At 31.7% G+C, this 13,338-nt stretch overlaps 1 protein-coding gene and 1 pseudogene across 2 annotated transcripts in view; both read right to left on the minus strand.

Moving 5' to 3' along the window:
* Positions 1–9,109, minus strand: part of LOC107454305 (rolling pebbles) — a 119,957-nt gene extending 110,848 nt beyond the window's left edge. The window contains exons 1-2 of one of the 2 annotated variants that reach the window (XM_043051230.2): positions 8,897–9,109; positions 7,302–7,376 (exon numbers count right to left, since the gene is read on the minus strand). The gene's annotated coding sequence lies outside the window, so the exon portion shown is untranslated. Of the gene's footprint in view, positions 1–7,301; positions 7,521–8,896 lie in introns of those variants that run through there. The other variant, XM_016071446.3, reaches the window with a different exon arrangement.
* Positions 1–13,338, minus strand: part of LOC122270840 (uncharacterized) — a 313,909-nt pseudogene that overhangs the window by 194,984 nt on the left and 105,587 nt on the right.

Genomic DNA, 13,338 nt, shown 5'->3' on the forward strand with positions numbered 1-13,338 from the left:
GTTTTACCCGGCCCGTGGACGGACTTGCCGATCCGTGGCGAATATAAACAATATACATTATATATCCATTTTCTTGTCTACTTTGTTTAGAGCTATTTCTGTTCTTTCTTTTTTAACAAAGTACTGATGACCATTTTACTTTCTCTATTTTTGTTCTACAGAACATAAATTGATGGAAATAGTTAGCACATACAGCTTCAATTGGTAAAATGTTGAAAGCAGAAGTTCTTTATAGAATTGCCATAGATTGGCTCCAACGAGCATTCGTCTTTCTCGAGGATCAGACACATAGAATCTAATATAGGCGAATTGTACTTCACATGTTGCAGACTGCGCATTTTAAGCTCCAACGAGCGGATTTTTCTGCCGGCGCAAGTTCTAACATCACTTACTGCGTATGGAAAGATTGCGCACAAACAACGTCATTGTAAATAATGGTGTAATAAATGCATAAAATGGCTATTGCTTTTTTGAGTTATTGGTAATTTTTTTTTACCCCAAAATGGCAACTAAAAGATGCAAAGTTGATGTAGACTGCCATGCATTCAATGATGAATTGACTTTCTTTTATTTTAGAAGTTAGAATTTTTATTTTAGAAGGTTTTACTCGGCCCACCAAACTTTTTTTTCTCGATTTTTGGCCCTCGACCAAAAAAAGTTTGCCCATCCCTGGTCTAGTAATTGTTTGAAATTTATATTCTAGTATTTAATAGTCTAGGTGTAAGGGAAAAATTAAAGAAATCCGATACCGGGTGAAATAATTCTAACAATTAATCAAAGCAATTTAGAATTCAAAAATTAAATATTAACTCTAGTTTCTGCAATAGTAAATGTAGAACAAAAACGAACTTTCTAAATTTCAATTATCAGAGAATAACGACCGTAATCATTGGCGATAAATAGCAACCATAATTTAGAAAATTTCGATAGCTTTCTATACAAAAACAGTTCAACATAAGGGCGAATGAAAAGCAAAGGTTAAAGCAATAAACCTAAAGGGCAAGACAGAAAGCGTTTATTTAAAGTGACTATATCTTAAAATATAGAGGCAAAAGTCGTGTTTCCCGAAACAGGTAAGAAGAGGGCACTTTTACTCGAGATTTAAATTACTTCCTCAAGTGGAGGGAAATAGAAAAGATAAGTTAATGCAGTCCTTTAATTTCTCACCTGGTCTGGCTACATCAAGTACTTGAAATTCAGCAGGGCGAGTTTCTTTTTTTTATTTTTTTTAAAGAAAATAGAATAAAAATCATCTTTAGAACTCACTTGAAAATCTTATTTTGAGGGAAAAGTGCCTCTGCTATTCACGTAACTCAAAAGATATCATGACAGAGCCGACAAAGGAAAGGTTACAGAGGAGTTGTCTTATTTAGTTTTTGGGTGAAAAAAGAAAAAAAAAGCAATTCGAGCTTTTTTTAAACATGCTCTTGAGGGGAGGGGGAGGGGTGCATGGTCATTTTAATAGAGAACATAATAAAGATAAAAAAAATTATAAAAAGTATAAAAAAAGTTGACAGTAGAATAAGACATTCTACAGTATTTTATTAACCCATGTAGGGCCAATGCCCCCACGAACTCCTTTAAAAAAAGATTAAAGACCTTTAAACTTAATTATTTCATTCGGGGAAAAAAGAGAAAATCGTGTTCATAAATAGTAATAATATAAATTTCTGTATTTTGAATTTAAATTATGCGACTGCGATATTTTAAAACTGAAATGGCAACACTTAAAAACATTAGTGTAACCATAAGCACTCGACCACTTTTTCCTTAAATGGTAATTTGCACATAACTATAAAAGGTTGCAATTTCGCAGCAATAGCCTGAAATGGGTTAAAGACCTGAAATTATTGCTCCAATCGAATGCTCTCTAGAAACTGACAACAAATCTCACACAATTCCGAAGATTTGTTAAATAATAATGTTGTCCAAAGATTGTTATNAAAAAAAACAAGAAAGATGTAGTTTGCAAAAAATAAAATCTTAGAAAAAATTTAGGCTTATCAGAAATTTAATGTATGCCCCTTCATATAAAAATTAATTGCATATACAGAGCATACGCTAGGTATTTCAAATTATTAGCAAGTATTAGCCAAATATCAAAAGTCTTCGCCAAATGCAAATCTCAACTATTTTTCATATTAATTTTTTCCCCATAGATAACTATTTTAGGGTAGTTTGTTTCAGGCTTATATTATTCGGACCCAATTCTAATTAGTTATGCAGCACATCAACTGAAAATTTCTGTAATCGAATAAAAAATATTGATTTGTATAAAAAAAATTCATGGAAAAAATCATTTTCCAATACATTTGCCAAAACACAATTTTATCGCATTCGGCGAAGTGGCAAATGCTTAGTACGAACCCGTATAACTTCGATGGCATTACCAAAAATTTATTTATTGTTTAGAACTAATTAAAAAATAATGCTTTACTCATTAAATTGTTTGTCAACGAATTTTTATAAAATAAAATAAAAATATTCGGTACGGTACATTTTTTATATATTTACAATTTTTCACAAATTTACAAAAAAGTTCGAACAATTAAAGGTTCAGAATTGGGTCGATTGTTCAACACCGGTTATAAAATAAAATAAAACAGCTTCAGGTATTTTAATAAGCTCCTTGGATAGAAAGGGGGGGGCAGACAATGGTTATTTGTATAGAAAGACACGATATCAATTAAGCATTGAAACTATAGCACTTAAAAAAACACATTTACCTCCTTTTAATGAAATCTAAACGAAGAATAACAGTTTTGTTTTGCTAAACATTCCAAACAAGTTTAATTTCTATTTTTCTTATAAAATACGGCTATAAGAGAGAGAGAAAAATTATTACGACTTCGAAATGTTACAAACGCTCGGTTGAACAGAATTACCACACTATTATCTCTCTCTTTTTTGTGGAAATCGAGCAATCAAAAGCACATTTATTCACGCAATGGTATTTTTGTTTCTGCCCAATGGTCTTTAACCACACAACGGCGCATTCTAATTTTCAGGGAGACGGAAACAGCTGTAGATACAACATAAATGATTCTTTAGTTGAGAGATTTTGTGGTCAGATTTCCTGCAAGAATGCGGAACAGTGTAGGGGAGAAAAAAAAAGAATAAAAAAATTATAATCCGTAAAATTACCTGTACGAAAAAAAAAATAACTTTCAGTCACCTACGAACTCAACACAACCAAATAGTACCATCATCTTCAAAGATTTGGTACTGAATATTCTTCAAGATGTATTTAACTTTCTTAAGGCAAAGTCAATAATGCAAATGGTGCAACAGTGCATGGAGCACGGCTCATCTAGCTATTTAGAATGCGATAAACTGAGCCTGATATAAAATCTGTCCAATGTCTAAAGTGCATGCGAAGAAATACTGTAAAGATTTTATAATGTCGAAAAATACATTAAAAAAACACAGATTATTAGAAAGATTGATGTGTGACAAGAAAAAAATACAGTTGTTGCACAATATTTCGAGTAAGCCGCTTTCAAACAAGGTACAGGTCTCTTACTGAACGAACCTAAGTTCGAATCCTTTTACCGTCAGACTGACCTAGAAAGTTCTCGATTTAACACAAACATAAGCTAGTTTCAGCAAAAAAGTTCATTATGAGATGCATTTTGTCCTATGATATTTGTATATCCCGGCCCTTGTATGATCCAAGGGCCGAGACAGTTGGTTGGTAGGGAACTGGGCCCATGTGAAAGAGGTCATGGGTTCGATCCCAGCCGACCGAAGACTCCCTGTGTAGTAAATGGTGACTGAAGCACGCTAAATCTGTCGAGTCACAAAGTCTTCCAAGTTCCCATAGCAAATCATACCTCTATGGGTACTGATCCAGGAATTTCCTAAGTCTTCTGGATTGGTTCAAAATTACAAGGCTACGGAGTTAGACATTAGTATTCGTAAACCCAAAACTGAGTCGGTTGTTCCATGGCGGTTATAAAATAAAATAAAATGTTTGATCCAGAGCCACGGTGACTCAGGGGAGAGAGCGCTCAGGTTCGAATCTCAGCAATGGCTAGTGATACGAATCAGCTCGGTGCTCGCATCCACCATTATGCTGTCGTAAAACATCCTCTGCGATTGACAGATCATGGGTTAAAATCCATTTGTCATCGGGCTAACCGTAGAAAATTTTCGTTCTTTTTTCCTCTCCATGTAGCGCACATGCGGATTAGTTCCATCGAAAAGTCCTACACAAAGGCTAGTTCGCCTCAACGATCCAGAAGTTTCTTGCCTTCTGGGTTGAAGAACATAGATAGTTTCAAATCCGATATTGTACAACGTTGGTTATAAAATATTTCAGGAAAACCTTGATTTTATTAGGTCAATACTCAACAACGACCAGTAAGGAAGGGTTCAATCGAAGAAGCGAAAGTGTGGCCTTACTCGGAAGGCACACAAAGGAACAAAAGAACACAGTATGGATTTCCCAAGAAGAGTTGGGGCACATACCTCAAAAAGGCGGTACTCCAGGCTCCCTATAGCTTATTGTTCCCTCCTTCAAAAATTCCAATTTTTCATTCAACCTGAGCTGCGTCTTGACAAGTATGCTTAACGGTAATTTATAATGGGTTTATAGGAAATTGATGACACTGGAACTTGATATTTCATTATAAAACGACAAAATTAAATTGATTAATAGGATTCGATGTTCGAGTTTTTGATTAAATTAGAACTAGTCCTTATTGTCTTTTTATCATCCTGCATTTAAAACTCTTAAAAAGTTATGCACGAGGCATTTCAGATTTGATTTGTTTTTCTATACAGATGATAATGATGGAGAGATGATAATGGCTCAGAATAACTTGTTGGAAAGAGAAAAGATAATATTTTCTTAATAATAATTCTTTTTAAGATAATAATTCTTTTTTATTATTATTTCTTGTTCATATCAATTGGCTGTTATTTTTAAAATTAAAGTTTTTAGCATTATTTAAGGAGTTGAAAAGATATTGTAGATTAGTTGCCCATAAAAAAATTTAAAAAAAATAAATAAAAAAAACCCCTACTAACTCTTGATAATTAATGATTAAAAAAAAGTTAAGCCTTAGGTGACCTTGGTAGTTAAGGCTGTTTTTCGAAGTCACCGTCGTAATATGAATGCTTTTTTGCGAATAATATGCTATTTACATAACTGTTAGGTCAAGTTTAGCCTATTTTCGAAGAACAGCGTTAAGAAAGAAAAAAAAACTTATTTTAAACAGTTACGGAAATTCTCAAAGATCGTAATTTGTGATTACTCAACCGTAAGACCACAATCTTGACTATGAAATCGTAGTAATTATGTATAAATCATAATAGTTAGCACCTCTGAAGCTGAGCTGAAACTATATTTTAATATTTAAAATAGCAAAATTTACGCTCCGATAACTCAAAATAAATCTAACTAAAAATTATTTTAGCCATCATTTTACATTCATATCTAAAAGCAACAATGCACAGTGTCTCAGTTAAGAACTAATAATAATATTGGTGCACAAAGCACATTAATAAAACCTTAAAAGCACCTATCTGGTTTCTTCTAAAAAAGATTATTTTAGGAGATTAAAAAGGAAAGAAAAAAAAAACTTTAAGAAAAAGAGAAGCTTATTTTTCGATTGTTTTCAACCCTTTCCTCAGGTTTTTGACAATAAAAAAAAAATTTTAAAAAAGATTTTGCAAATTTTTACTTTTACTAGTATAATTATTTTTCAAAATGTGAAAATGTTGACTGCTATGCATAAATAATTAAATTATTTACGTAAGTTAAGTATTATTATGACCTTAACTTAAAATTTGTATTATAACCCGCCTCCTGGGTTGAATGAAAACCCAAAAGCAATTAACACGCTCTCTCTAATTGTTAACATGTTCTCTCTAATACTTGCTCTTCAGCAAATGAAGCTACTAAAAATGAAGATCAAGGTAGAAGAACGGTTTAAGTGCATGAAAGCTGAATCTGAGGGGAAAAAAATGAATTTTGCGAGCGGGTAGTAACAGTTAATTACGCGTTATTAATTTTTCAAACCTTAGTAATCCTCAAAATGCAACTGATAGCGATCCAATCGTCAATTTTGTGAAAAATGGACATTCAACATTTCGTTACCCGATATTTAAATTGGATTCAACAATTTTATCGATTAGCATGAAGAAAGTGCGCAAAATTCTGTTAATAATAAAAGAAATTGGAACTGATGGAGCTATTAGATTCGTTCGTAATAAATGTTATTGTTAAAATCGAACCTCAAAATTATTTTTTTTAATGGGCCCTTCACAAAATATTTCTTTTGAAAATTGGTGTCGATAACGTCTTTAATTCATTATATTAAACCCACAACCCTTTCAAAGGTATGTTGTTTTATTATTTTTTTTTATTTCATAACAGGACTCTAGAAAGAAGAAGAAAGCGATCCCACGGAAATTTTAAATTCTTTTATTATGAGTAGATTTTTCGAAACTTCACAACAAATAGAACCTTTTACAAAAAATCTGGGATATTTTTTACGATTTCAAAAAGAAAAAAATAAACAATGACCATTCAGAAGAAGTCTGGAAAGACCCTTGCACTTAAATATTTACTTAAAAGTTTAATATACACATAAGCCCTCATAACGTTTAATAATTCTCTGCATAGGAGAAAAGACGAATAGATCTCCGCGACGAATTCATTTATAGTTTGTATATTTAATTTAGCCTCATTATAAATGTAATCGATAACTTCAGTTTTCCACATTTTTAACAATAAAATATATGTATTTTCCGATAATATATATATATACATGAAATTTAAAAAAAAATGAACAAAATTAAAAATATAATCTTTAACATAATAATTTCGATAACAAAAATGGGGGGGAAACAGTTCGACAAATATAATAAAGGATAAACTTATTCATTAAAAAGAAATGCACATACTAAATATAAATTACAATAATCCATCAAATATAAAATTTCCTAAAAATGTACTTACATGTAATCTACTTATTCGATTTTTATACGGTAAAAAAAGTTCCGAACGAACAATTTAAAAAATAATAATAACCATTTCGAGATTAAGGTATTCTTAAACAAGATGTAAACAACACCGTTAACAAATAATCTAAAATTTAAAACAAATAATCATAATTAAAGTTATAATAATAACAACAAGAATGCTGATGCAATCAAAATGATTATACCGCACAAAAGTTAAAAACATTATTCTTTTAAAAAACAAAAAGCATGATATATTATATTTTGTGCTAATCAAAAGTTATGGAACATAACGGCATCACACCACAACAAAGATCAGTCATAAAACTCACCTGTTAAAACATCCACAACAAGTGCACGATGCTATCCGAACGATATTATTCCAAGCCGGTACTTGTAAAAAGAATGTGTTCACAAGAAAAAATGATCACACCACCTTAAACACAAAATGTAACAAGATTTCACAAAATATCCATCGGATTATGGCCGGATACAAAACCACATAACCAAAAAAAAAACTTATTATTTATTCCAAAATAAAGCGAATACNGTGAAAAATAGACATTAACATTTTATTATCCTCGATATTTAAAATGGATTCAATAATTTTATTAGCATGAAGAAACTGCGCAAAATGCTGGTAAAAATAAAAGAAATTGGAATTTAAGGAACTATTAGATTCGTTCCTAATAAATATTATTTTCAAAACCTCACCTCCGTAATTCTTTTCTTTAATGGACCCTTCGCAAAATATTTCTTTTGAGAATTTATGTCAATAACGTGTTTGATTCATTATATTAAACCCACAAACTTTTGAAGACACGTTTCTTGCGTTTATTTCACAAGAGGACTCTGGCAGGAAGAAAGCGATCCCACGGAAATTTTTGATTCTTTTATTATGAGTAGATTTTTCGAAAATTTACAATAAATATGGAACCTTTTACAAGAAATCTGGGATATTTTTTACGATTTCAAAAAGAAAAAAAAACAATGGCCATTAAATTTACAATAAATGGAACCTTTTACAAAAATCTGGGATATTTTTTACGATTTCAAAAAGGAAAAAAAATAAACAATGATCATTCAGAAAAAACTCTGGAAAGACCCTTGCATTTAAAAATACTTACTTAAAAGTTTAATATACACATAAGAATAGGTCCTCATAACGTTGGATAATTCTCTGCATGTTTGATAAGATGAATAGGCAGATCTTCGGGTTGAATTTAATTATAGTTTGTATAATTAATTTAGCTACATTATAAATATAATCGATAACTTCAGTTTTCCACATTTTTAACTATATAATATTTGTATATTCCGATAATATATTCATGAAATTTTAAAAAATGAACAAAAATAAATATATAATCATAAACATAATATTTTTGATAACAAAAATGGGGGGGAACAGTTCGAAAAATATAATAGATCTTATTAATTAATAAGAAATGCACAGCCTAAATATAAATTACCATAATCCATCTAAGTTTCTAAAATATAAAATTTCCTAAAAATGTACTTATATGTAATCTATTTATTCGATTTTTATACGTTAAAAAAAAGTTCCAAGCGAACAATTTAAAAAATAATAACCATTTCGAGATTGAGGTATTTTTAAACAAGATACAACACAGTTAACAAATAATCTAAAATTCAAAACAAATAATCATAATTAAAAGTTATAATAATAACAACAAGAATGCTGATGCAATGAAAATGATTATACCGCACAAAAGTTAAAAACATTATTCTTTTAAAAAACAAAAAGCATGATATATTATATTTTGTGCTAATCAAAAGTTATGGAACATAACGGCATCACACCACAACAAAGATCAGTCATAAAACTCACCTGTTAAAACATCCACAACAAGTGCACGATGCTATCCGAACGATATTATTCCAAGCCGGTACTTGTAAAAAGAATGTGTTCACAAGAAAAAATGATCACACCACCTTAAACACAAAATGTAACAAGATTTCACAAAATATCCATCGGATTATGGCCGGATACAAAACCACATAACCAAAAAAAAACTTATTATTAATTCCAAAATAAAGCGAATACCTTTAAAACGATATCACAACTTTCACACAACCACTCTACTTCGAAGAAGTTTTCGTCTGCAAGATAAAACCTGAGTGAAAATTCATTGTGACAGGAATCTTTCCTTGCGCATATTATAGCTAGCTAAATTCGTCCTTTGCGCATAATGGGTGGAGCATATGGAACGGAAGTGTCATTTTTGGAGAAGCTGGGGGAATTTTTTGTGCCGGAAAGAAGTTTTTGACTTTTACTTTTTCATACTATTTTTTTTTATCTCTTTTACTTGGTTTATCAAGCCAGTAAATATTATTTTACTTTTTTACAATATTGTTTTAATGAAGTGAAGTCTATAAAGAAGATATCCAGTGGTTATTTATTTGGCAACGAATTTACTCACAAATTCAGTGTGTCTGATAAAATATATGTATAGAATGTTTATCGACTCTTCAAATAGAGTATAATCTGTTGTCCTTTCGACGCGATTTGTTTTCTCAATTTCATTTATCTGTTTGTTTTGTTTGTTCTACAAGATTATGCACTTTCTACTGCAGAAAAGTTTTGTTTATTTTAAAGCAGTGCATGGCAATGACGCTATATAAATATACGTATCATTGTTAAATTACGTAATACAACATTAAGATGTTGTTAGGAATGTGTACACGTTGCTCGTTAATGATACGTATTTTCATCATCTCATAGAATTTAATAATCTCATCGAATTGTTATGTTATTTACTATTATCGTTCTTTTTTAATAGCTTAGTGCAGAGCTGCCAATGCTCCGGACTCGACAAAATATTTTAAAAAACGAAATGTTCTGATTTGACTGAAATGTTCAGATTTACGGTTAATTTTGTAAACTTCTTAAAAGGCTCAGCTCAGCTTAACTTGTAACATAAGCCTTTGAAATATTTAGAAGTGGTTTTAAGAAGAAAAAAAATCCTATAAGTAGAATTTACTAAGCCGCCGAAAATCATTACATTGGAAGATTACCACTTGAAAATAACTATCCGGGGCAAGTTTGTATCTCTGCATAATGATTTAGAAGCATTTTAAAATCTAATTTCATGTTAGTTATAATCTATAGTGAAGCCTGTTAAATACGGAAGAAATATCTCAACCTTTTCGGAACGGGCGACTCATAAATATATTCCTATGGAATCAGCAACACTATGGAAAAAAATAAAAAGCGGTAGATTAACTTTGGGCATCGCTAATTTGACAGCCTTATTTTCGCTTTCACTTTAAATCTAATATATGCAAAAGTATGTTTGTTAAAAGTGTAGCTGTATAATTTTTACTTTGAACTAAGTCTTTGTGAGTTAAATAAAGAAAATTATTATTACACCTCCTATAAATAAACTGCTATTAAAATAGTTTGGCTACCAATTTTATCTTTTTTACCCTGATTGCCGCCACACTGAGAATGCATGCTTGCCCGTCTCGAAGAGGTTAACGAAAAAAACCGAAAATTAGAAGAGTTAAGTGACTAGACGGACTGGGTGTGGGGGGGAGGTAAATAATTATTTTATTTTGTTTGTTTCCTTTATGAACTATTGTTGTGAAAACGCAGTAGTGATAAAAAAATACCTATTTGCATATATTCTATAGATTAATTTGAAATCGTTTAGTATTAGCTATCACATTATTTTTGAAGCATGATTGTCACCATTAGTAGCACTTACTCGCATTTACGTTACATGGAGAGGAGAACCTCCTTCGGCAAGGGGATTCTCCGTCCGCCACTGGGGATATTTTATGTCAGTACTCTGGGCGTAGCAAGCTGGAAGCCGTATTCGTATCTGGGATTTGAACCTGAGTCACATCATCGGGTGGCGAACGCTCTATCCCTTGAGCTACCGTGGCTCTAAATTACAATATCCCTTGAACCACTGTGGCTGTGGTCGGAGCGAGACGGGAGCAAAATTCATATTGACCGGATAACGCATATCGACCAGATAACATTAACTTAAATTTTTGATTTTCGTTTTAACGATATTTTTTTCTTCATAAAAACACTTTTTTGATATATTGGGTAGCTTACAGTTCGCCAAAAATACTTAAGCGGTTATAAATTTACTATCAAAGAAAAAAGGGATATTTTTGATATAACAGCCACTCAAATTCTAATAGTTATCACTTTGAAGGTGTCAGAGATTATCTCCCTGATTACTATTCATAACCTCGCTGAGCAGCGGACCCAATTCTTTATGGCTTACGACTATTAATGTTCAACTCAACAGTCTTGTAATTTTGAACCCAATCCAGAAGACAAGGGAACTCCTGGATCAAGTATCTGGAGGAATTTACCGTTGAGGAGGACTTTCTGAATGGAACTAATCAGCATTTGTTTGACATGGAGAGGAAAACCACGAAAACCTAGCTTAACGGCAAGGGGACTCTAATCCATGTTCCGTCTACCACTGAGGATATTTTATATCAGCACTGTGATCGATGCAAGCCAGATGCGGAATTCGTATCGACTAGCCATCGCTGGGATTCGAACCCCTGAGTCATCATGGCTCCTACCTAATTGTTATGGTAAATAGGATCATTTTAAAATATATATGTTGCCATTCCCTCGTTTACTTTGGCTGACCATTTGGAGGCATGTTGATTATCCTTTGCCAACACAATACTTTTTACAAAAGGAATTTTCCCGGTACACTCGTAATATTTTCCATATAAACGGAATACACAGAATAAATGAAAACTCTGACGAAAATAAATACTTAAAATGCAATATTCTTTTCCTGCTTTCAAAATTGCTAAAATATCCACCATTCTGCTATATTGTCCACGCTCCACGAAATATTATATATAGTTCAACTTTCCAGTTCTTGAACTATAAAAAAAAAATTCCACCGAATAAAAATGTTCCTAACTTTCACAGTCACCCAACCACATCATTTCATTCAAACCCTCCATTAGTATCACCGACAGTTCCACATGGCTTCCATTTCGAACAAAAACGTTCTATTGTTATGCACCTGAAAGCTTCTCGTTACTTACTTGCTGGAGGTGTCCCTCGGAATTACAAAAAAATTATATTCTAATGCTGAAGGGCGCGTGATATTAAAAAACCCCACCTCCTCCCAACCTCCCCTTCATTATTAATTCCAAACAACAGTCATCTGAAAAATCGTTTGCATCGTACAGTGTAGGTTCTTGAATAATAGAATGATGTGAAAAAGAGGCAATATTTAGAATCATTTCTTTTACTTCACGGTATCGTGAGTGTTGTATTTAGGAAGCATCACGCCCCTTATTGAAATTAGTGAAACATTGAACACGACGCACGGATCTTTTTTTTTAGATTCTTTTGTTTCGAAACGAATAATATGTATTCATGTATTTAAAAGTCACCCCTTTTTGTTTGTTGAAATTTTTGTTGGCGAGGTCAATAAACGTTTAAATTATTCCCTAATTTACATAACTATGCAATTAAAATGTTCGACGATATAGAAAACTCATATTGACTCGTCGAACTTTTAAAATAACATTTTTTTTTATTAGTTTTAAATCTTAAAAATGCTGGGGGAAATATATATTCAGGATGAAATAGACATTTATATTTCTCCCGCGAGAAGTATTTTTGTATAAACACGTATTTTTTTTTAATAATAAAAAATTTTTTATTGCTTCTTTCACGATTTATGCCAAAACTTTACGGTTTTTCCTAACTCTGACATTTACGAACTCACATATTATGGCGGACATTAACAGTCGTCAGTCAATTAAAGATTTATCTCTATGTCACCAGGGGGGGGGGGGNGGGGGGGGGGGGGATATTTAAGGGTATTTGTCTGCATTGCTCCTATTATCTTAACCCCATTTAAATAAGGTTTGGCTATTTTAATATTACACCAATGTGATGAATGAGTTAGGTCCCCTGACGGGGGCGAAACTTAGATAACAACCTCACATAGGCATAGGTACATATATTTATAGAATGACTATTTTTTTCAAAGATACATTTCAAATAAGAAATAATTAGGTCAACAGTATTTATGTTTTCGGAAACAGGGTTCTAAAGGGGGGGGGACAAATTAAATTAATGAAATGTCTGTGGATACATACTTGGCAACTTCTTACGATTTATCAGAACTTTTTTGAGAAGTAGTGAATTTAATAACTTAACATTTTATTTATTGATTTAATAAATTAAATTTGGTGCATACATTGTATTTAGTGAAATATTGACTAATTACCAAAAATGATCAATTACCAAAAGTGATTTTTCCACCACTATAGTGGTGGAAAAATCACCTAAAATTTTTTTATGTTTCATGAAAGAACGAAAAAAAAAAAGGCAGAAAACCA

The sequence above is a fragment of the Parasteatoda tepidariorum genome, chromosome 6 (assembly GCF_043381705.1).
Source record: "Parasteatoda tepidariorum isolate YZ-2023 chromosome 6, CAS_Ptep_4.0, whole genome shotgun sequence".
Classification (NCBI taxonomy): Eukaryota; Metazoa; Arthropoda; class Arachnida; order Araneae; family Theridiidae; genus Parasteatoda; species Parasteatoda tepidariorum.